Below are 25,656 nucleotides of genomic sequence, written 5' to 3'. Positions count from 1 at the left end.
TCTAAGTAGAGGCTCAACAAATAATTTTTGAAAATATAAAAGGACTCTTCTAAGTAGAGGCTCAACAACTTTAAAAAATCATCTTGAAAAAAGTTCCTCTAATTAGAGGCTTAACAACTTTAAAAAAATCATCTTGAAAAAAGTTCCTTTAAGTAGAGGCTAAACAACTTAAAAAAAAAATATCTTGGGAAAAACTCCTCTAAGTAGAGGTTAAACAACTTTAAAAAAATTCATCTTGAGAAAAAATACCTCTAAGCAGAGGCTTAACAACTTTAAAATTCATTTAAAAAAAGTTCATCTAAGTAGAGGTTCAACAACTTTAAAATTCATCATCTTGGAAAAGCTCCTCTAAGCAAATGCTCAACAACTTTAAAAATTCATCTATTCTCGAAATCGAGTTCTTATCTTTAAACAAGTAAATTTCTTTCTTTTGAAATCTTTTATTTGATTACTCTCTTTACTCAAAGATCAAAATCTTATTTTTCATTAGAATGGAAAGTCTTTGTCCTTATTATAACTATTCATGGATGCATGTACTAAATGCTCTAAATGCAATGCATGTAATGCAATCAAAATTATTAATTATAGTAAAAAGGTTTTCAAAATCTCTCACTTTTTACTTTTTTTTTTATCAAAATTCTCAACAATTGCCATATGACCAATCTGTTTTCAACATCTAACCATTGTATTCTTCTCTAACAATATTTTTTTTCTTCAAAAGTCTGCAACATCAATGTCTGGTCATGCTTTTCTCATTTTTTTCATCTGCCTTTGTCAACTTTTAAAAAGTAATACTGAGATCTTCCATTTTTTTTCATCATTTTAAGTCCAAGACAAACAAAATATGATCTCACATTTTTTTTATTTATTTGTAAGATGGACAAAGATATCGAATGAGATAAAAGAATGGATAGGTGTTATTTCTGAAAGAAAGAAAACATATTTCATTAAACTGATAGCAACAAAATTGTTTGAGTTGAAACAAAGGTACCCAAATAATGATCATAAGAAAATCCTAAACAAAATATTCCTAAATTCTTTTTTCTAAAACTAAATCAAATGAATTCTTTGATTCTTCTGAGTTCGTCAGACTACATTTGCCCCTGTTTTGTAAGAAAATCTCTTGATGATGCTTCCCTTTCATATCTAAGCCACATTTTTAGGTTTTCGGCTTAAATATGTCATTTTTTTTACTTTTTACTTTTTTTATTTTTTTTTCAAGTGAAATATTTCTTTACAATATATGTATTTATCGGAGTAGGTAAATCACCTCCATCCATTTCTGTCAAAATCAATGTCCCACCGAAAAATGCTTTTTTCACCACGTATAAGCCCTCCAAATTTGGTGTCCATTTTTTTCGATTGTCATGTTGATTTGGAAAGATCATTTCAGCATTAAGTCTCATTCTCTAAAATGACGAGGATGGATTTTTTTGTCATGTGCCCTCATTATCCTTTTTTGATATAATTAGCCATGACAAAATGCTGTAAGTTTTTTCTCTTCAATGATGTTTAATTGCTTGTAGCAATTTTGAATCCATTCTGTTTTCTCTAACTTTACCTCCATCAAGACTCTCAACGAGAGAATTTTTAGTTCGATCGGTAGCACAGATTCCATTTCATATACCAAAGAGAATGTGGTAGCCCCAGTAGATGTTCGAAATAATGTTCTACAAGCATGCAAGGCAAGGTAAAATGTAACTTATCATGCCAATCTTTATAAGTATCAGTCATTTTCTTCAGGATTCTTTTGATATTCTTATTCGCAGCGTCTACTGTCTCATTTATTTTTGGGCGATATGATACATAATTACGATGACGAATCTTAAACTGAGCGCACATTTCATTCATCATTTTACTGTTTAAGTTTTTAGCATTATCAAACATAATTATCTTTGAAAGCCCATATCTGTATATTATCTTCTTTTTTTATGAATTTACATACCACAGATCGGGTTACACTAGCATATGATGCTGCTTCTATCCACTTTGTGAAGTAATCAATCATTACAAAGATGAATCTATGTCCATTCGAAGCTTTTGGTGTGATAAAACTGATGACATCCATGCCCTGTATAGAAAATGGTCGTAGAGGAGCCAAAACGTGCAATGCTGATGGTGGAGCATGAATCATGTAGCATAAATCTGACACTTATGATATCTCCTAACATAATCAATACAGTTACCCTTCATTGTCAACTGATAATAGACAGCTTTCATAATTTGTCTAGCCATCATATGACTGTTTGCATGTACCCCATATATTTCATCATGTACTTCTTCAATAATCTTCTTTGTTTCAGCTACATTCACACATCTTAAGAGTACTTGATCTCAACCTTTTTTATAGAGGACATATGCATCTAGAAAAAACTCATAGCCAACTTTTTGATAATCTTTTTATCATTTTCTGTCGTATGTTCTAGGTATTACTGACTTTTAATATATTGCATAATATCATGATACCATGGCCTCACATCAACTTCTTTATTGACACCTGAGCAATGTGTTGGTACATCTTTCACATTCAGCTTAATGGGTTGGATCTCAATATTTGTATCTATTCTGATCATTACAGCTAGAGTAGTCAGTGCATCAGTAATTTGGTTTTTTTCTCTAGGTAAATGCTCAAACTGAATTTCTTTAAATTACTTGACCAACTCAGAGATGTATTTATGGTATCGGATCAACTTAAAATCTCCTGTCTCCTATTCACTTCGTAACTGATAAATAACTAGAGCTGAATCTTCAAACACATCTAACACTTTGATCTTATTTTCAATTGCTGCTTGTAGACTCATAACACGGACCTCACATTCGATCACATTATTTGTGCAATTGAAATTTAACTTGGTTGTGATGGGGTAATAGTGCCCATTAGGAGATATCAAAATTACCCTAATACCATGGCCTAAAGTGTTAGCAGCTCTATCAAAATACATCCTCCAAGATTTTTCAACAGGTTTATTTTCTTCAATGGCCATTACATCTTCATCAAAAAAATCTAATTTCATTGGTTTATAATTTTCGACTACACGATCAGTAAGGAATTCGACTATTGCACTCTTTTTAATAGCTTTTTGAGTTACATAAATAATATCATATTCTGAAAGCATAACTTACCATCGCATTATTCTTCCTGTCAATAAGGGCTTCTCGAAGATATACTTAATAGGATCCAACTTTGCTATGAGCCAAGTAGTGTAGTAAAGCATGTATTGTCTAAGCCTTCGAGCTATCCAGGCTAATGCACAATATATCTTCTCTAATGGTGAATACTTGGACTCATAATCAGTGAATTTTTTACTCAAGTAGTAGATTGCTCGTTTTTTCTTGTTGGTTTCATCTCTTTGCCCCAACATACATCCCATTGAATTTTCATGCACTATTAAGTATAAAATCAAAAGTTTCTCTGATGGCACTAACATAGACGAATTCGATAAGTATTATTTGATTTTGTCAAAAGCTTCTTGGCATTCTTTATTCCATTCTCCTAGATCATGTTTTCTAAAAAGCTTGAAAATGGGATCGCACTTGTATGTGAGTTGAGAGATAAAGTGAGTAATATAATTCAATATTCTCATAAAGCCTCGTACCTCTTTCGAGGTACGATTAGGGGATAAATTCTAAATAGTCTGTATTTTATTTGGATCAACTTCAATTCCTCTTTTACTGACTACAAAGCCTAATAGTTTTCCTGATTTACCATCAAATGTACATTTGGTAGGATTTAACTTCAACTAAAATCTTTTCAACCTGTCAAATAGCTTTTTGAGATTGACTACTATAATGTCATTCATATATACTTTTATCTCTTTATGCATCATGTCGTAAAAAAGAGTCGCCATTACTCTTTGATAAATGGCACTAGCATTTTTCAACTCGAAAGGCATGATTTTGTAACAGAATGTTCCTCATATGGTCACGAATGTTATTTTCTCCATATCATCTCAAGCCATCTTAATTTAATTATAACCTGAGAAGCCGTCCATAAAGGAAAATATGAAATGCCTAGCAGTATTATCCATTAAAGTATCGATATAAGGCAGAAAAAAATTATCTTTGGGACTCGCCCTATTTAGGTCTCGATAATCGACATACATTCTCACCTTCTCATCCTTCTTAAGAACTGGTACTATGTTGATTACCCATTCAGGATCTTTTACCACCTCTAAAATTTTTGCATCAAATTGCTTCTTCACTTTCTCTTTAATTTTCAGCAGCATATCTAGCTTTATGCACCTTAGCTTTTATTGTACTGGCTTACATTCTAGTTTCAAAAGTAACTTGTATTCTACAATATCAGTGCTGAGTCCTGACATATCTGGTAAGATCACGCGAACACATCCACATATTCTCGGAGCAGCTCTTTTAGCGTCTGCCTTTCAGTTAGTAAAAGAGATGTACCAACTTTAACTTCTTTTCTATTTTCATCGTCTACCAAATTCACTAATTCAATAATTTTTTGGTAGGGCTCTATTGGCTTATCTTCATGTTCTATTAATTTTAACAAATTAAGAGGCAGTGTATAATTATTTGAATCTTTTTCATTATCAAGTTTGTCAATATGAATTAAGTTTTCAAAATCAAATATGAGATTATTGTCATGATTATCCTCATGTTCATTATTTGAGACCTTGCAAAGGGTAAAATGAAGAGAACATTGGCACATAAAAATGAAATGGCAAGAAAATGATTAAGGTAAAAAAAAAATGATTCGAATGAGTGAAAATGAAACAAATAGAAGAAATGCATATGCATCTTTTAAGCTTTTTATTAAAATGATAAAGATAAACAAGTCACAAAAGATCTCCTAATGCTCATAAAAAGTAATTAGGGATTTAAAGTTTCACAATATATTACTTTTTTAAAGTTTTAAAGACAATATGCAGCTCTATAACTTTTCAATTATCCAATTCAAAATATAGAAGACAAGGGTACACGAACAACTCTTCCTTTTGACTATTCTTTTCTCTATCATCTACCATTTAAATAGTTAGCTCTAAAAATTCTTCCATGAATCCTGCACTTAAGGCTCTAAGCAAATTTGGGTAAATATATCATCTCGAATGAAAAGAATCATAGAGGTATGGAATGACCATAGGCTCTGACTTTGGCTTATGTCTCTCAAGATTAGCTATTCTTTTATCTTTTTTCTCATTCACCATTTTTATTCTGTCCCATCTTGTTGGCTTATATCCCAAGTTGAATATATTTTTCTTGTCATACATGGTCGATGGCTTCGTGATTCATTACAGATTTTTCACAAGTTTAGCTTTAAGTCGTCATTCCATTTTGGTAAACTGTTTGACAATCATTTTAGTTATCGTAGACAAGTGTGGTAAATACAATGTAGATCCTTTAGCCACATATGTTGCATTAGCAATCTTGAAAAATTTATAAAAGTATTCTAATGCTTCATCTATTGATTTCAAATAAAGAGTATTTATCGATTGAGTTACTAGCAAATCTTTTTCTCTTATCACACATGTTAGCTTTCTTTCAACAATAAATTTAACCTTATGATGTAATGAGGATGGAACAACACCTACCATATGGATCCATGGCTTACCCAATAAATAACTAGATGAAGGGAAAATATCCATAACTTAAAATTTCACGTTAAAAGTGTACGGACCAATCTACAATGGTATCTTTATGCCTCTCAGCACCTCTTTTTGGGTTTCATCAAAGGCTCGTACTATCATATAACTAGGCTTCATATAAGATCCATCAACAGAGAGTTTCGCCAGAGTAGTCATAGGCATAACATTGATGGATGAGTCATTATCAATCAAAACCTTAGTCATTATATGACTTTTACATTTTATTGTAATGTGGAAAGCCTTGGTACTTTCACGACCTTTAGGAGAAATCTTTTCATCACTAAAAGAGATATAATTTGAAATTATTAGATTGCCAACATGCTATTTCTCATATTCAACAAAAACATTGTGAGATACATATACTTGATTTAGCACTTTCAGCAAAACATTTCGGTGTGATTTTAAACTGAGCAATAATGACAATAGTAAAATCTTAATGGATATCTTGTTCAGCTATTCTACCATACTATACTTGCTATATTTTATCAGTTTTAAAAATTCACAAGCTTTACTTTCAGAGATCGACTTTTAACATTCTCTTTTTAGGGCTGCAACAAGATTACTCAGACTTTTTTTTTTTCTCCTACCTTTGCTTTCTCTTTTCTAGCTTTTTTTAGAGCCTCTGAGGTATAACACCTTTCACTTCGAGTCATACCTTTTATGCCCGTTATGTTCGTAGTATTTGGGTTAACTATGACATCATAATCATATTTTTATGATACTGCATTATCATTTTGGTATGAAAAAAAGCCAGGAATCTTAATTGTCACTGCTAGTCAAGATATGGGCTTTTTTAGACTCGGGGTCAACTCCTCATCATAGTAAATAGTTACTGATCTACGCACAAACTTGCTCTTTGAATTAATGGTAGACACTTCAGCTTTCACCAGATCTTCTTTTTTTTCATAAAACTCTATTTGACCTATATCCATCATCTTTTGCACTTCTTGACGGAATTGGTTATAATTCTCGATAGAGTGCCCCAAAGTACCTTTGTGGTAGTTGTATTTCTCAATTGAATTAATTGTTTGGGGTAATTCTGAAGCTCCATTGATTTCACCATGTCTGCTTTGACTAAGGCTTTAAACACTTTAGCCATCGAAGTTTTGACTTCCTCTATTCTTCTCTTCACATAGCTTACTTGCCCATCAATTAAAGCATTTATCGATGGCCTAGTATGGTTCGATAGAAGGTTTTCATTAACATTTAGAGTCTTTTGTTGGCTAGTCTCAAAATTTAATACCGCTTCATTAATTAATCCTTACACTTTGTGCTTCAAAATAGTATAATTCTTAATAGAATGGCCTGAGTTTCCATAATGATAATCATAATGTGCATTAGGATCATATTGTTTGAGAAACAGAGGTTTCAAAGGCTCAACAATAACAGGGGCTAGTATATATTTCTCAACAAATTGAGGGTATAAATCCGTATATGTCATGGGTATAGGATCGAAAGTAATTTTTTCTTGGGTAGTTCTTGGGGCTCTCGGACCACTATTAGGGTTAGCCTCCATTCTAGTATGGTGGATACAGCAGGACCGTAATAGGTGGGTGTTTGAAAAGATGACTGAAAATAAGGTGGATAAGCTGGTGGTTGTAGTGACTAGTATGGTTGATGTGGATGGGGGATGGATACAACATTGTTTATGAGAGGGTAATGGGTTTGGTAGACTGGTTTAGGGTAGGGCATGAAACCTCTAAACTGTTGCCCCATATAGTTTACCGCTCGAGCTTTATTCTCTTTCTTTTTGGAAACTCCATCTTTGTTTGCTCCACTTGTCTCTCCTGTATCGAGCTTACCATTTTTATAGCATTTTTAATAATTTTATCAGATATTATCATATCTGTAAAGTTTTTAGTGGCATTGCCTATTAATCTATCGTAGTACAGTGCTTTTAGAATATTCATAAATAAGACAGTTATCTCTTTCTCAATAAGAGAAAGTTAGACTTGTGTAGCCACATCTCTCCATTTTTGTGTAACTCCTTGAAACTTTCAGTTGCTTTTTTTTCATATTTTATAAAAATAGACGATCTGGAGCTAGATCTTTGACATACTGATATTGTGTAAAAAATATCCTTGTGAGCTCTTATCATGAATGAATACGACTCATGTCTAGTTGAACATACCATCTGACTGCAGATCCCGTAAGATTATCTTGAAATATGTGCATTAACAACTTCTTATCATGAGCATGTGCCATTATCTTACGTAATACATGATGACATAAGTCATTGGATATTTTGTGCCATCATATTTTTGTAAATTTAAAAACCTTAAATTTGGGTGAAATGACCACATTATAGACTAAAAAAAGCTCGATTGCATCTGTGGAGCTATAAAAATTCATTCTTTCTACTACCCTAAACCTTTCTTCCAATAGCTTCATATTTTCTTGGGCACTAGTATCTTTCACTTTCTCAAGTATCTTTATCCCTAGCTTTTTTCTTTTCTTTAGGAACATCTAAATCAGGAACCAAGATTGGCTCGGGTGGTTTTTTCATCATAACAAGATTAACAAAATTTTGAAATTATCCTAGGATATGTGTGAATGTCATTCTTGGATAAGAATTGGAATATCCATTGGGAGTAAGAATTTGCACTCTGGTTCCTTGAGAATGTTGGATTGATCGTGGCTCGAACCCTAGAAGGCAAATAGGATCCATCATGTCTGACGATTGCTCTTGAGAGCTGAGATTTCTTTTCACTATTTTTCCCTTGTCAAGTTTTTTTAGCATTTCCATTATTATACTAAGATCTCCTTTTAGTTCTTCTTGAGCTTTCTCGATTCTCTCAAATCGACTAACATATTCTTATTCCATAATTCTTGTCTGAGTCCTAGTGTTGTATGAATGGCGAATGGGTTGAGTAAAAATTTTTGATGGATGAGCTATTCTTGAACCTTTATTACCATAAATTTTTAAAAATTAGAATGCCATGTGTAAAAAAAATTTATTTTTTTTGAAATTTTTTTGAAAAAAAATAAAAATGGTGCAGATGATGCATGAATGCAAGTGAAAAATATTTACTCTTGGATAAATTTCAACACTAGAAATTTTTATTGATTCCGTACAACTTTGATTACATGAAATTTATCATCCTAGAATTATATCCATAAAAGCGTTTGACTTACTTATAATGATCTTTTACCTCATCTAAAAAGTTTACTAGGTGCTGTCCATATTCTCTTACAGAATTGACTTCTTGTCTTAATGCTTCTACCTTTTCAACCATCTTTCATGCCTTTTTTACTGTCTTACAAACATGACTAGTCAGATACTCTATGTATTGTTGCCTTTCTACGCTTTCTACCTTTCATATCATGCGAGCATCTCTTTCTAAATCACATGTGAAGATCCAATCTTTTTTTCTTCTCTGCCACTCATCTATTATTGTTGAAATATAATTCTTGTGGTCTTACAGTTGTAGCTCTAACCCTTGGATCACCTGGTGAAATGATTCTTTTTTATTCAGTACTTCTAAGTGTTTTCTTTTCTCATTTGCGACTATAACCTTTAACCTTTCATTTTCTTTTTGACATTTCACCAATCTTGCTGAAGCCATATTATACAACATTTTCCAATTCTGGTGGCCTCATCTTGCTTTTCTTGAGCTTTGCCCTTTCATTGGTTTATTTTTTTTCGGAGCTCATCCACTTCGCGTTATCGACTAAGGTAAGACTTAGTGACATTTTCAGTATTTAATTGGACTTGTAACTTCTTATTTTCCTAGTGCAGATCTTTCAAATCATTATTGGTCACATCTCGTTCTTTTATGACTTTTTTCAATATGCTCTCTTATATCTCTGCTTTATATTTTAATTGTCCCACTTTCTCATGAAGTCTCAAATTTTTTCTTCTTATTTTTTTTTCAGCTTCTAATTCTTTCTTCACAAGCTCAATTTTTTTATAATTACACTTATTCTGAACGATTAACCGATTGATGTGAGCTATCATCAGGATGGAGTATTATATCTCTAAGCCGCTTTACTTTTCAAATTTGATAATCATGGGTGACTTTGTTAATGAAAGGCTCCAATCTTATTTTTCGTATTTTCTTCCATGTTTGGATCAACTGCTCCAAGGTTTTTGGTGGATTCAATTCCCTGTAAATGAATTCTACTTGGGCCAGATCATAAATAGCATGAATAAATTACTTTGGCCAAATTGTATAAGCACCATTAATGGAGCATAACTTACAACACCCTATAGCCCTAATAGCAGCATCCATGGCTCATTTTCTCCTCGATACAATAAGGGCACATGGGGAATCCAAGGTGTTATCCATTCGATTCCATCCCTAGTAAGCCTTCGTAAGAAAAAGACCCACTCTTCCTTAGTCTTCAACATCAACCATTGGCTTTTGCATAACTTTTCGATTGGTGCCTTATTTTGAGGGTATAATTTTAAAAATACACTTTTTTCACACTTGAAATGACTTCTAACTCACACATATAATAGAGGTGCACACCCTATGAACTGTCCATTTCTATTTCGTCGATAAAAATTTTATAACTTGATGATTTCAGCTAGGACTGTTGGTTCAAGATTAATTACTTGAATTTTAATTTGCTCAAAAAAATCTACCACAATTATCTCAATGTAACTCAAAGTTTTCGAAAAGATTATCATGCCATACAATGTTAGAGCAAACACAGCTAGGCCTTGATCATTATTAAGATGCCCTTGAATAAAATTTTAGAGAAAATCTCAATAGATATAGAGGTGTTCACCTTTAGGCTTCACAACAGAATCTATGGTTTTACTTTTACCCCCATAAGCTTGACCAACTTTTTACGATAACCTGATTTTGACTTTCAGGTAAACACTTTATTCAAACATTGTAGTTCTATCACAAGTAAAATCGAATACTTTTCAATAGTTGGCACCAAATCCTTTTGATTAAAAGTGAGGCATCTATAGGATAGATCCCAAAATCATATAGCTGTCCTGACAACTGTTCATCAATCACTACTGGAATGAGGGATACAATCTATTCGTATTTTTTGCTAAAGTTTTCCTTTCTTTTCTCATTTAACTGACCCTAGATAATGGCTAAATCTTTTAAATCATTCTATGTGAAATCTAAATACACCTTTTCGGGTAACTTAAACACATAACTAGTAAGTAAATTATCTTCACTCTTTTGTTGGGTTTCTTTGGACCAAACATATACTTCATTATATGACTCACATAGGACACTAACTGAGGATGAACAAATTTATAGTTTTATGGGATCCATGAAGACATTTCGAGAGAAAGATGTCTTAGAGCAAATACCCTGATGCAGAATTATATGATATGATTAATGTAAAAAAAAAAAAGAAAATAAAACAAAATTGAGTTAGTGTAAGGATATGGTTTAGAGAAAAAACTTTTTTTTTTTTTTAAGTTTTGAGATTTTTGAGATTTGTTTTGATTTGTATTACACAACTTTTATTCTTATACGTTTTGGATTTAGGTATTTTCTACAATAGGGTGGGTAAAGTTCTACCTAAGGTTAGCTTCCTAGGTTTATTACATGCTTGGTTTGGGGTTAACATGTATCTAAAGGTTCTCAAATTATTCCTTATTATCAATCAGACTAGACTAGTAAGGCACTTTGATCCTCACCCATTATAAGCTACAAACGAAAAGAGTTCAATTTGAGTGAAAGTATTTCGCTTGTCATTGCGGAGGTTATCACCTTATGAGTGCATAAGTACTTTACTTCCTACTATAAAAGACGAAGCCTGGGTATAGAGCTCATGCATGAGATACATCATATCATTGTGTGTGTAAATGTTTCCTAATTGATCAAGAGTAATATATACAAAAAAATAAAGCATAAGAAGCGTAGTAAAAAAACATGTGTGAAAATTTTCTTTTTGTTTTTGATTTGTTGTTTTTTGGCTTTTTTCTTATTGAAAGTGAAAAATAAAAATTAAAAAAAAAACAAGTAGGACTGTTTAAATCAAAATTTAAGGATAACACATAGTTAATTTTGGCCTAACTCTCGAATGGCCTCCTCATCAGAGTTGCTAAGCTATCGTAATGGTTTTGTGTTCGCTCGACGAATTTGAAAATGAAATAAAAAATAACGGAGTCGGCACCAATCTTTTTTTGGTTAGGTGCGATTGGCCACTTATTAAAATTTTTTCTCTTAATAAAGTTTTAAAATTAATTAAAATTTATTAAAAAGATAATTTTATGATTTACGAAACAGTCTAAGTTTGGGAGTCGGTTATGCGTGAGGAAGGATTAGTACCCCCACAGCACCTGTTTAAAATGGTACCAATTAATTACGTGTTATTCATTGATTTTGATAAAAACAGTTTTATTTTCGGTGTTTGAAAAATAATTTTCTTGATTTTTCATTTATTGGAATTTGATTTTTTAATATATATTATTATTTATTGTTTCATTTTTATTCGAGAAAAATAAAGTAGAACCTTTTTATTGAAATAATTCTTAAAATGTTACAATACGTTGGTAACATTAGAAGAATTCTTTCTTACCTAGAGATTTCTTAGATATTGTTTCTCGAAATACCTTAGAATCTCATCCTCGGATATTCAAATTTATTTTTTTGTAAAAACCATGTTGTGCATGTAATGCAAAAAATGCTAATATGTTAATGCACATATTTTTTTATTTAGAAATTTTATTAATTTTACTTAAATTTTTGAAGAAAAAAAGAATTTTTATTATATTGAAGTTTTTTTATAAATATTCCAATACACTGGTAATATTTAAAAAAAAAATCTTCTCACTTAGGGATTTCTTAAAGCATCTCTACTCGAAATACTTTTAGAATCTCATCATCGGATAAAATTTCTTTTTTCCTCATTTTTATTACTTTACTTTAGTTTTTTTTTATGAATTAGTTAATTCTGTTTTTTATTAATAGAAAAAGAAAATTTTTATTATATTGAAAAATTTTTATAAAGACTCCAATATACTGGTAATATTTTAAAAAAATCTTTTCATCTAGAGATTTCATAGGTATCACTACTCGGAGTATCTTTAAATCTCATCATCGGATAAACATTTTCTTTTCTTACCTTTTTTTTATTAATTTATAAGGTTTATTCTAAAATTAACAAAACTATAAAAAAAAACTTTATTATATATTTTACATATATTTTTACTTATTTCAACAAAAATTTATTCTAATAGATATAAATATTTTAATATGCATGAATATTAATAATAAAATTTAAAATAATATAAAAAAATAAAAAAATTTTTTTTACCTGAAATGGATCGATCAACGCGGGTTTAGGCTGGTTCAGTGGTTCGATCCGATCTGATCCGATTAGTTTGGGTTCAGCGGTTCGATGCCAATCTGGGTTGATTGAGAGGCAAAAGAGAGAACAGGTCATCGGGTTAAGTGCGCAGATCCCGGGTCGGGTTACGGGTTGAGACGGGAATCTTCTAGGGTCAAAACGACGTTGTTTTGAAGGCCTATTTAAATGTCAAATCAACTATTTTTTAATTTTCTTCTTCCTCTTTCTCTCTCTTTTTCTCTAACTCTCTCCTTCTCTCTCTAGCAACCCAAAATTCGATGACTACTTTGCCACGCCGGTCGCCTTCGATGGTCGTTCGTCGGTCATCGAAAAATCTCAAGATTCACCAAATAAATGTTCCCAGCCTTCTGAGTCTAGATTTAGGCCTATTTTTGTGAAAAGGGGCTCCAAATGGCGCAGATCTGACCTGGAAGGTTCAGCCAAAAATTTTTGTGTTTGTGTTGTTTTTTGTTTGGCGCTATGATCCTCGTTTCTAGAGGCTATTGTTTTTGTGTTTGTATGTGTTTAGTTTGCTTTGGATTTTTTTGTTTGACAAAAAGTTATTTTTTTTTTAATCTGGAGAATTTTTTTTTGCAACATTTCGGGCTTCTTTTCTTTTGATGGTATTTTTACAGCTCTATTTATAAAGCAAGAGAAAGATCAAAATCTCATATTTTTAAAAATTTTAATCACTAACGATTAGGGCAGCCACCAATTATCAAAAAGGCTGCTGGTGACTGTTAAAGCGACTGATAGTTGCATGAGACTATCAGATCCACTGATAGTGCGACTGCTGACAATTGATAAAAAAATTACCAAAAAAAAAAAAAAAATTAATTAATTAATAAAATAATATCTACGGCCATGTCAACAAATACCATCCTTGTACATCTTGTGAACATGAACAGAAGCAGCTTGATCGCTGGAAACCGCATGCATTGCTTTACAAGTGACGTCCCATATGTCAGGGTTCCAACCAAGATGAAATCCACCGCTAAAGCTCCAACCACATTTCAACTTTAATTAACTTTTTATTTTATTTTATTTGAGGAAGCTCAAGCAATATATATATATATATATATATATATATATATATATATATATAATGGTTAAGAACTTTCAATTTGTTTTCTAAATTGAAAATAGGTTTGCTCTCAACTAGTGAATTAACACTACCAAGAAACAAGACTTAAAATTTTTTTTGTTTGGATTTTAATTTTTGATGTATGGAAAGACGAAAAACTGTGACAGTGATGGTATGAAAAAAATGATGTGTCATGAAATTCCTCATTTTAATAAATAAGATTAAAAATATTCTTTCTAGAGAATAAATATTTTATACTATTCAATTGGAGGAAAAAACTGGAAATATTTTGGGCCCTCCCACTTGGGAAACGCCGAGCCATTGGTGACGCACAAAGGTTTGAATTCAAAGAAAAAAGAAAGAAAAAATTTTTAAAAAAAATGCCGTAGAAGTACTAACGCTGTAAAGTGGAGCAAGTGGGAACGAGATTTCAGTCCATGTCCCCTAACGTGAATGACTGTAATTCACTGTCAGCATTTAAAATTTTTGATTTAACACATTCATGTCCTAATTACTTTTTTCGGTATAATCAATCGAATTTAAATTAATATAATATTAAATTTAAGTTTAAATTTAATTTAAAATTTAAAACTTAAAATTTAAATTAAATTCGATTGAATTTTATTTTTTTAATTCGAATTTAATTTAAAATAAAAATTAAATTACTTAAATTCGTTTGATTAGATTCGATTAACATATAAAAATAAATTTAATTTTTATATTCGATACAAATTCAATTACTTGTACTCGAATTTAAGCTTAAATTTAAGATATTTTATTAATTAAAATAATAAAAATACATTTAAATATAAAAAATTCGATTAAACTCGCGAGCTATTCGAACTAAATATAAAAATACTTAAATTTGACTCAATTAATAAGTCAAACTACTTGAATTTAAATTCGATTTGACAATAATCGAATCAAATTAAAATTTTATTCGAATCGAACTCTAATAATTTATAAATATTAATATATCATTTAAATCATAACTCTCCATCTTTCATGTAAAAAAAATATAAAAAACCTCTACCATTTTTTTGCCAAAACTAGTTTAAAAAAGAAACAACTAAGTACTACTCATTTGAGGCTCGCTTTTCTTCTCAAATGAAGTTGCCATTTCAGCCCACACAAATGTTTTAGGAGATTGTGAGCTTAGCATTAATGGAGGTCAATTTTGATTTTGGGTTAAGCGGCTAGCATTGAATTTAAAAAAAAAATGGCATAACATAAATGTTGTTTTTGTTTTAAGCTTGTCGTGTTTGGATATTGTCACATTATTTTTCTTTGTTTTGAAGCTGGTTTTGGCTAGACTCCATATATGAAACATTAATAAGGAGCCTCAAAACCGTTTTCCAATTTCTCACGAACTTTTCTACGTTGGGTTTTCGTCTTAGTCTTTGATTTTTTTTTTTCTTTGAATATTTGGAACAATACAAAGGAGGATAATATTAGAGAACAGAAAAGACCATCGAGGGTAGGAAAAGCTAAAATGAAATTGAGGCCTAAAAATTGTTGGTAAAAACGGCTAAGATAGTAAAAAAAAAATAGTTATTTATGGTTAGCCTCCTTTACTATATAACATGATGATCAAATTGTTTATGGTTTCTAACTAGTCCAAATTAAACTTTGCTCTTGCCAGAATTTGTTGGTATGCCCATCTTCTTCAATTTGGCAATATGTACTTATTATATGTCATCAATAATGGATATGGTTAATTTCGATGCTGTCAAAGAACAATGTCCGTGGCTTGCAATTTTTTACCCTTTTTTTAGGAGTTGGCGCATGAAAAGTACCAACAAATCAAGAGAAAATTGCCACTGCCGGCATTACTATGTATAGCAATCGTCGTCATCTGGAGACACCTTTTACTAATTCCTCATGGGAAAAATACGAAAAGCTATATATAGCCTGGAAAATTTATTGAACTCTACATCTTTCATCACGCATCACACATCAAATATTATCAAGAAATTTCAAGTTAATTATCTCAGATATATGCCTTGATCTGTTTCAGAAGTTTTTTGTTCCATTTTTATTAACATTTAATATATTAGTGACAAATAAAATTTTTTTCTCATATATATATATACATATTCATACATACCAGGTGACAAAGCACATGCATGAAGCATCATGATGAAAAAAAAAACAAAAAAAGACAATTATTGGTGATACATATATGTCAGTAAATTTAGAATTCAACTAAGTTGATTCATAATTTGAACTTGCAACATTTTCAAATTGTGTCTGATTTGATTTTTAACACTTGTAATCTTTTCTTTTATCTATCTGTAATATCTTTTATAGAAAATATGTCATTAAATGAGATAATAATTCTTAAAGAATATTAAGATAAAATGACATAATGAAGAATATATACTGTCATCTTTTTGATGCACTTAAGAATGATACGTAAGTATTACAAAATATATATATATATATATATATATATAGAGAGAGAGAGAGAGAGAGAGAGAGAGCTTATTATTTGTCTCTATCAACGACATTATCCTTGTTAGGCCATTCTAATAAAAAACAAGGAAAAAAGAAAGAGATGTCTTATTTGAAGCCATTGTTATGACAGCCAAATAGGATAAGTCATAAAAACCATGTTCATCAAAATATCTGACTTTATTATGATGCCAAAAGATGATATTAGTGTAAAGAAGTAATAAATCATTTTCCTTTTTCCACTAGTGAATGAAGAAAAAGAAAATAAAAAGAAGGATAAAAAAAGTTAGAAAACCTTGTATGATCCTCATGTTGAGGCTCAATATGGTTGGAAGCCTGCCCATGATCAGGGCCATGAGTGAAGACAGGTCCTTCACCAGCTTAGTCAGGCCCACTGTTAACGGTTAACTTTTTTCTGGACCATTAGAAAAACCAGTCAACTTCTTGGAAATGTTCAACCCAATTGCCTAAACCAAATTAATACTACTGAGTCTCCTATTTTAAGTTGGCTAATGCAATGGAGGGTGTTTGTGTGAGTTATTATCAGTTTATATTTTAGATCGAAAATTGGTGGATATATATATATATATATATAAATATGAGAAAGTTGTTTGGGTTGTACTAATGCAGGTTGAAGAATTTAGTTGATAGGTAGGCAATGGATACAAGGCCAGAATAAAATCTAATGTTGAGGAAAATTATGGAGAAGAGTGAGGGGAATTGATGAACAGAAGATGGAAAAAGGTGATTTTGACAGGGCAACTGAACTCCGGATGAGGAAATTCAAGCATCATTTTCTGCGAAAGATCCCAAAAGAACACCTTCTCATGGGAGAATTTGATGGGAAAATCTACATAGCTGTTAGCTATGTATCATTCAATTGTTTGTTTCAAAAGGGAAACAACTTCACAAGCCAACCAATTTCCCTGGACTAGGCTTGTTATAAAGCCCCAAACAAAATTTCCATTTTGCTGATAAGTCGAGCCATTGCTGTTCTCAGTCCATTGGCCTGTAATTACATAAAGAAGTAATTATTTGATACATTTTTTTTGTGAAAATTTTTAAAATTTTATAAACGAGATTTATAAAATAAAACATGCTTATTTTTTTAATTGGTTTATTTTAATTTTTTAAATTTATCTTAAAGATATGTATCACTTTATTGAGCTTTATTTTAAAATGAAAAAATTTTATTAATAATATATTTGATAATTTTTCTTCCAATAAATAGCCAATTTTTCAGTACAATAGGCCCTTGCAATTTTTTTTACTATTATAAATATTTTACAAAATACGTAATGAATTAAAATCTTGAGAAAATGCATTTTAAAATTTCAAATTTAAGAATCTATCTGTACTACTGATAATATATTTTATTGAATTTATATTACGAGAAAAATTATAAAAAATCAAATAAATTTATTTTTAACAAATATAAAAAATTTAGATATTTTATATTTTTTCATTTTTAAAAATAGTTATCCATTAAAAAACTATCTTTCTTTTTTAAAATTTCACATAATGAAATTTTAACATGATAAAAGAATTTTAATTTTACATCATCAGTTTCAATTTCAAAAATATCACGTTAATAACGACAATTTTATATCAACATAATTAAAATTTTGCCTCGTTAATAATTAGATTTGATTTAATAATTTATTAAAATATACAGTTTCAATTTTAATATTATAAAATAAAATAACTAAATTTGTCATTTCTCATAACTACATTTTAAATCGTACAGTTTGACCACAAAAACAGTATGCGACATATGTTTTCCACTCCACTAATTCTTTTTTTTTTTTTAATGTTAAAAGGACAAAATGTAAAGTTTTTGTGTTATTCTTTTTTACGGAGTTTCAGTGTTTCTTGAAATATTATTTTTCCTACTTTTGTGAACTTTTTTTTTTAAGAGAAATTATTGATGATACTCGACAGAAAGATGACGAAGTAGGAACTCGTTTGGCCTTTATCCAAAAAAAAAAAAGAAAAAAGGGGCAATCTTCGTGGAGATAAATTTTTGCAGTACAATTGTTTACAGAGTCTCGTCGAGGTCAGCCCCACCTGAAACTCCCTATCCCTTTCTCCATATTTCTCTGTCTTTTGGTGTTTTTTCCTTGTGATTTTGGACCCATGTGTTTATTGAATTGTCCTTTTTATTTTTTTCCCCCTTTTTAAAACTATTTTTTTCAACAACCAGTCAAATTTAACATTTTCATAAACTACCCATTTCAGCTTTTGCATGTTAGGTTCTGTTTTTCTGTTTTTTTCTATTGAAATTCGATGTCTTTTACTGACCCATTTCAAGTTTTCTTCAAAAAGATGCCTCCTTGCTTATGGGGTAACTTTTTTTTTTATTAAAGTAATAATCCTAATGCTAAATATGATTCTGTCACTTTAATTAAAGGATGTTGATGTGATACTAAGATTGTTTATAGTTGAATTTGAAATAATTTATTATGCCACTTGCTCTGTGAGCCTTGGTTCTGTTTTGCTGTATATATAATTACAAGTGGAGTGTTACAAAGTTAATTCTTTTGGCGTTTAAAGTATGCTCAAGAAGCGAGAAATAAAAAAAACTGAGATTAGTTAACCATTTTCTTTTTGGATTATATCATAAAGAAGTTTTATTTGAGAAAATTTTTCATTGAAGGAATTAGAATTGATTGCCAAGTGTTCTTTCAGTTGTTCCATAGTAAAATGTTGGTTGCAAGGATATTTAGGTTGTTCCCTTTTGCTATTCTTTATTCTGTTTGACATCAGATTCATGTAGCATAATAGCTGGCATTCTTTATTGTGGTGCTGAACTAGACACTGTCATCCATTGCTGCGTTACTTGCAGTTTCTTGACTCTAGTTGTTTATAATTAGAAAGGAGCTTAGTTGAGAAGTAGGAAGAAGGAAGCACTCAGTTATCTGAGGAGGGTGTTAGAATACTTGAGTGATATTGAGACCATGTACCTGTGCAAGCTTCAGGGAAATTGGCTGGAGTTATAATCTGGTGGATGGATAGGTTTGAGCAAAGGTTTTAGAATTTTCAATATTGGACGAAGAAAATATATGACGACAAATTGTCAAATTCACTTTTTTTGTGTGTGAGTAGTGGACCCCAAAAATGTTTTTTTTTTATACCAACAACCTAGTACACCAATGATTCTGTTTCCACATAAGAAAGAGCCTGTCAAGTGATAGATTGTGTATGAGGTGCTTACTTTGTGCTTATAGATTTCTAGCTTTATTTTGGAAATTGCAACATACTTGTATTGCTTCTGAAAGTTATGCTATGTGGTGACTTGAGAGAAAGATGACGTACAGTGAGAGATAGAAGCCTTGAATTGTTATTGACTGATCATTGATCAATAAGTTGGCTTTCATTTTTGACAGTCTTACACTGAATAAACAGTAAAAATTAAAGATTCACACTGATTACGATTAGGCCATCAGATGCAACTTAGGATTGAAGTTCACTATTTTGCTGTTGAGATAGCTGAAGTTTGTATGAGGATGATGATGTTAATTTCTTATAGTTGTTTCTTTTTCTTTCAATGCTAGAAGTTTATAGCACCACTAGGCACTGTGAATTATGCAGTTTCTCCAGGGCATTTGGTTTGGGTGAATATGAGATTTTCTCTCGGAATATTGCTGTTGGATATTCAAATTTTCACGTTTGGTTCGAGATATCAAATTCTTGGAGGTAATCTTAGATTCTTAATAGTACTCAAAGTCTCGGAATCTAAAACTTATATTTCCCTATGGTTTTTAAGATTTTGGGGGGAAAGTGATTTTTGTTTCGCATTTGACTTTAATAAAAAATATTTTCTTTCTATTTTACTCCCATAAAAAATCAACATATAAAAATTAAGTAATTGTGGATTGCTTTTGTTTTATTTTTTTTTTAATTGAGTACTCTTTTTTCTATAAAATATTTTTTCACTCAATACTATGTTTGTTTGTAGGCCTTAAAATGCAGTAATTGTGATTATTTGCTGCATTTCTTTGAATAAAAATGCAGTACTTGACTTGATGGCTTTTGATTTAACGAGCATTTATTATGAGTATGGCAATTAATGCTTTTCTTTGAACAGTAGTATTTGGCATTTAATTTTTTCTTTCCGCATTTGACTTGATGGCTTTTGATTTAACGAGCATTTATTATGAGTATGGTAATTACTGCATTTATTTGAAGCTAAACATAGTAATTGTTCATTGTATTTATTCAATTACCGTGTTTCCTATGTTTTTTGGATGAAATTAACGCAGTAATTGATGATTAATTTTTTTTTTTTTTAATAATTGACTACTCGAATACTGCATTTCCTGCATTTCTTGATGATATTAATGCATTAATTGGTGTATTGTTGTGTTTGTTATATAGTGAAGGAGATTATAGTAAAAATACACGATTAAATAATCTTAGATTTCCCCAATCAAACATAGGAATCTAAAAACGGAATGCGATGAAAAATCATACTTTGCCTGGAATCACAATTTCTCAGGGATCACACTTTCTTTTGGAATCTAAGACTCCACCAACCAAACGCCCCTTAAAAATTTAAGTTTTGAAGGTTTTTCATGATAATTATATCTTTTAAACATATGCTTGGTTCCTTGCAGTTGCTATCTGTATAACTCTCTGCAAGGGGGAATAGGTTTTGACTTATTTATCTATTTATTTAGCCACTGTGGATGCCTAAAGCATAAATGGTGAGGTGTTTTTGTTTCGCACAGATGTGCATTATTAAGCTGAATACAGAAAGAGAGGAATCCTGGATGGATAACCGACTTTTGCGAAGAAGCCACTAAAAAGTATGCCACTTAACCAAATTCTGAAGAGATCGGTTAGCTTTGTTTTTGCTACTGTTGAAGTCAAAAGTGACTAAATCAATGATTTTCTACATGCTCAATGTAATGGGCACCTTCTTGTATCATACAATCTCTCGATGATCAAACTACAAAATCAACTAAAGGGTCCTCTTTTCTTGAAGCTAGTGAATTCTAAAGTGAATGATGAAAGAGTTAATTAAATTTTCTTATTTACCTCATAGAGTTAAAGCCTATTGTGTGCTCTACAGTGGAATATTTTGATTGTATGAAATTATAACATGATGGATAGTCTGTGTTTGTGAACTGGTCATCATAAGTTTTGATAGACTTACAAAGATTATAGTTCTTAAAATAGATTATTGGATAGATTATTGGATTTCAAGGAAAGTCTCTTCTCGTTATTGTCACATCCACTGGAGAGAGCAAAAAGGTTAATGTCATATCTACTAGTAATATGTCTACAATATGAAGCCTAACCTGCATGGCTAGAGTGTTATCCACTAAAACCTGATTGACATATGTAAATTATTTGCATTAGGAGAGGGTTTTCTTTCTGCATAGTGATTGCATAATAAGATGGTGCAAAACAGTTTATTTTGAAATTAATGCATGTATAAGCAACAAATGTATCTTGATTCTTCTCAAAGAAGCCTACATTCAACAATTAAAATGAAACTAGAACAGATATAAATATTGAAAAGAAGGAAATTAGAAGCCTGCATCAGGAATAGTAAAGATATATTACTAAGGTTATGTATTTTTATTCCTACTACTTAGATAATAAAAAGACTATCTTATGTGAAGTGAGTGATCTTTCCAGGATGTAAAAGCCCTCTGATCGCAGAAGAGAAATGCTTCATACTGGAATCCACTTAACTAGCCAGCCAAGTGGCCAAGACAAAGCTGCAATTCCAATACAAGCACCCCATTGCCCCCAGTCCAGCCTCTGAGTGTTAGCAAACCTCTTCAAGAATTCCACCATTACCACTTGAAGAATTATAGTTATGCCAACGATCCCAAGAAAGAGATTGTTCTTGTGTAGTCCCTTGAATATATTCTTCTTTTCTAGTTTTCTGGCATTAAATTCATTAAACACTTGACAGAGGACAAAAGTGTTGAAGATGAGTGTGTTCTTGACCTTCTCATCCACACCAAAGATAGATTTTCCCCTGAACTGAAGGGTTAGTAGAACTGCAACTTGATACAAGGCTTGAGCAATGAGGTTCCTCCACATGATATTCGAAATAAGGGGCTTGGATCGACCCACAGGTGGCTTTGTCATGAGATCATTGGTAGGTCGCTCAGTGGCCAAAGCTAAAGCTCCCAAGGTATCCATTATTAGGTTCACCCACAAAAGCTGGACAGCTGTCAGTGGGACTTCACCAGAGGATATTGCTGCAATAAAGTTGATGGCTAGGGCTGCTATATTAACTGTGAGTTGAAACTGAATGAATTTCTGAATGTTGTTGAAGACACACCTACCCCACCTTAAAACTGTCACCACAGAGGTGAAGTTATCATCCAAGATGACTATATCTGAGCTTTCCTTGGCAACTTCAGTTCCTTGGATTCCCATGGAAAGTCCAATATCTGCTTCCTTTAAAGCTGGTGCATCATTCGTTCCATCCCCCGTGACTGCTACAACATGACCATTCTGCTTTAGACACTGTACCATCAGAAGTTTATCAAAAGGTGATGATCTGGCCATCACACGGATTTTATTGATCTTTGCCATTCTCTCTTCTGGTGAGTAATTTCTGAACTGTACACCTTCTATTACTGCTTCGTTCATATCCTCATGAGGTTCCAGAATGCCACATTCAACCGCTATAGCTTTTGCTGTGAAGACATTGTCTCCAGTTATCATCTTGATGTTTACTCCAGCATCTATGCAAGATTCCACGGCTATTCTGGCACCAGGACGACATGGGTCTTTCAAACCTACCATCCCTAACAAGGTGAGTCTGCTTTCTTCCAAAACCTGCTCATTGTCTTCTGGAATTTTCGTGTGAGCAAATGCTATGCACCTCAAGCTTTTTGCTGCCATATTCTGAATAATTGTCCCAATCTCTGTTCTTTCTTCATCATCTATGGCTTTAATTGTTCCTCTTCTATCATAATATTGTGAACACATTGCCACGATCATCTCAGCAGCACCCTTCCAGTGTACGTGTGTAGCACCCTCACTGTTCCTCCTTATCAGAACTCCGCTCTTTTTCTTCTCTGAATTGAAGGCCACTACTTGGATGAGTTCATAATTTTGCTTTGGGTCATCTAGGTTCATCCCCAAATCTAAGACAGCCCAAGAGAGTATTGCTTTCTCAGTTGGACTACCAGAAATCTCAGGAAGTGATCTAGAGTTTGGCTTATAAACAGTACCAGTTGTGTTTAAAGCAATGGCTTGTTGCAGTAACTCATGGACATTAGGTGCTATTTCCGAGGAAATTCTATCCTTCATAAATTCTTTCCCTACCCAAAACTCAGTAACCTTCATTTCATTTAAAGTAAGGGTACCTGTCTTATCTGTGCAGATTGTTGTGGCTGAACCCATCGTCTCACAGGCAGAAAGCTTTCTGACCATTGCATGATCAGCCATCATTTGCTTCATAGAGTAAGCCAGAGTTAGAGTTACTGCCAAAGGTAGACCTTCTGGAATTGCTACTACCACAATGGTAATTGCTGCCGAAATAATATCCACGACTGAGTTCATCATGCTGTCAAGCTTTGTCTTCCCCGGAATATATTCTTTGTTTCCCTTGTCATCTTTTGTGTTTCCAGTGAAGTAACGAATAAGCAAAACTGCAAGAACAAGTACGGCCACTGCCAATCCGATCTTCCCAATAAAAGAAGTCAGCTTGTTGAGGCGAGCCTGTAGTGGGGTCTCCTCATCTAAGTCCCGATTTATGGAACTCATCATCTCTCCCCATGCAGTATTCATGCCAACAGAAGTGACAAGCATGGAACCAAACCCATCAGTGACCTTTGTACCAGAGAGGACAAAAGGATTGTTGCTGCCATTGATCTCAACGTGGTCGCTTTCCCCAGTCATGCTAGATTCATCCACCTTCAAGGAGTGGCCATCCAAGAACAATCCATCTGCGGGGATTTGATCACCAATTTTCAAGCACACAATATCTCCCACAACAACTTCAAAGACTGATATATATTGGCGTCGACCATCTCTCACTACTTCCACTCTTATATCACTACTCTCATTTGAAAGTTTCTGGAATTGTCTGTTTTGCCTGAAGTTACTGACAGCAGATACAGCGACAACGAGAAAGACAGCAACGATAATACTCCCACCATCGTACCATCCATCTGCTATGCCATGCTGCTTAATGCCAAAGCCCAGCGAGAGTATAGCACAAACCAAGAGTATGCAAATGGTGGTATCCTTAAAAGCTTCAAAAATAAAGCTAAGAAAGCTTTTAGTAGGTGGTTTCTGATACCTGTTGGCGCCAAAGACATCAATCCTGTGTGTAAGATCAGCCTGATCGGCACTGATACCATCCTTCTCATCAGTTTCAAGACATGCAGCAATCTGTTTTACTCCTCCAAGTTTACTTAGGGTTTCAAGGTTCTTCTCTCTTACCACCTCAGTGAGTGTTTTTTGATCAACACAGAGAGAAGGTAGGCGATCATCACTGGAGTCATTGTCATGGATATCAAGGGCAATATAGGATAGAGTACGCAAGATCTGCTTCTTGTTAATAACCTTCATGTACAAAGAAACAAGAGTCCTAGCAGAATATATTGTTGCAAAAACCGAACGCCACCTCCGTTGCTGACGTTTTGCTGCCGGCATATCTTCTGCATCAGACATGGCTGGTTCAGCAGGCTTACGATTTATCAAAGACATGTTAAACGACAGGGACGAAAGGGTTAAAACGATTTCAGTAAGAATATTTTGTTTAGGGTGTAGAAGGAAAACAAGATGGAGAAAAGGAGTTTTGGTTAAGTCAAAAGAGTATGAATTTGTGGGGGAATACTTTGGCTGTGATACGAAGGAAGAGTTAGTATAATTGCAAATTTATATGGTTCATGCAAAGCTCATTATTCTTTTCCCACTTTTTCTTTTCTCCTTTTATTTTCCAAGAAATTTCTTGTCCACTTTCACTGCAGCTTCTTGAAGTAACTGCTCTGACCAAATCCAATATCATTAATGGTTATTGAATTAGAATAAAATATTTAATTTGATACATGAATTTTAAAATTTTTTAATGTGATATTTTTATTGATACTTTAAAATGGGATATATCTCCTTATATAGAAAATTTTATATAGAAAATTTTAATTGTTGATGAATAAAATTAACTGTACATTAATTTTATTCATATTTTAAATAAATATATTTAAATAAATAATTATTATATGATAAATAGTTATAATTATTTAAATATAAATATATTATTAT

General features: G+C 32.1%; 1 pseudogene across 1 annotated transcript; it reads right to left on the bottom strand.

The window, feature by feature from the left end:
* Window positions 1-21,853: 21,853 nt before the first annotated feature.
* On the bottom strand, window positions 21,854-25,270 carry LOC149518257 (calcium-transporting ATPase 12, plasma membrane-type pseudogene; annotated as a pseudogene). The gene has a single exon (XR_016343714.1). The product of XR_016343714.1 is annotated as a calcium-transporting ATPase 12, plasma membrane-type pseudogene (transcript).
* Between the last annotated feature and the right edge of the window lie 386 nt (window positions 25,271-25,656).

This window comes from Durio zibethinus, chromosome 7, assembly GCF_047325235.1.
Source record: "Durio zibethinus cultivar Kanyao isolate XHJ-2024 chromosome 7, ASM4732523v1, whole genome shotgun sequence".
NCBI classification, from domain to species: Eukaryota; Viridiplantae; Streptophyta; class Magnoliopsida; order Malvales; family Malvaceae; genus Durio; species Durio zibethinus.
The sequence above is the reverse complement of the archived record's forward strand: the minus strand, read 5'-3'. Positions and strand labels throughout refer to the sequence as shown.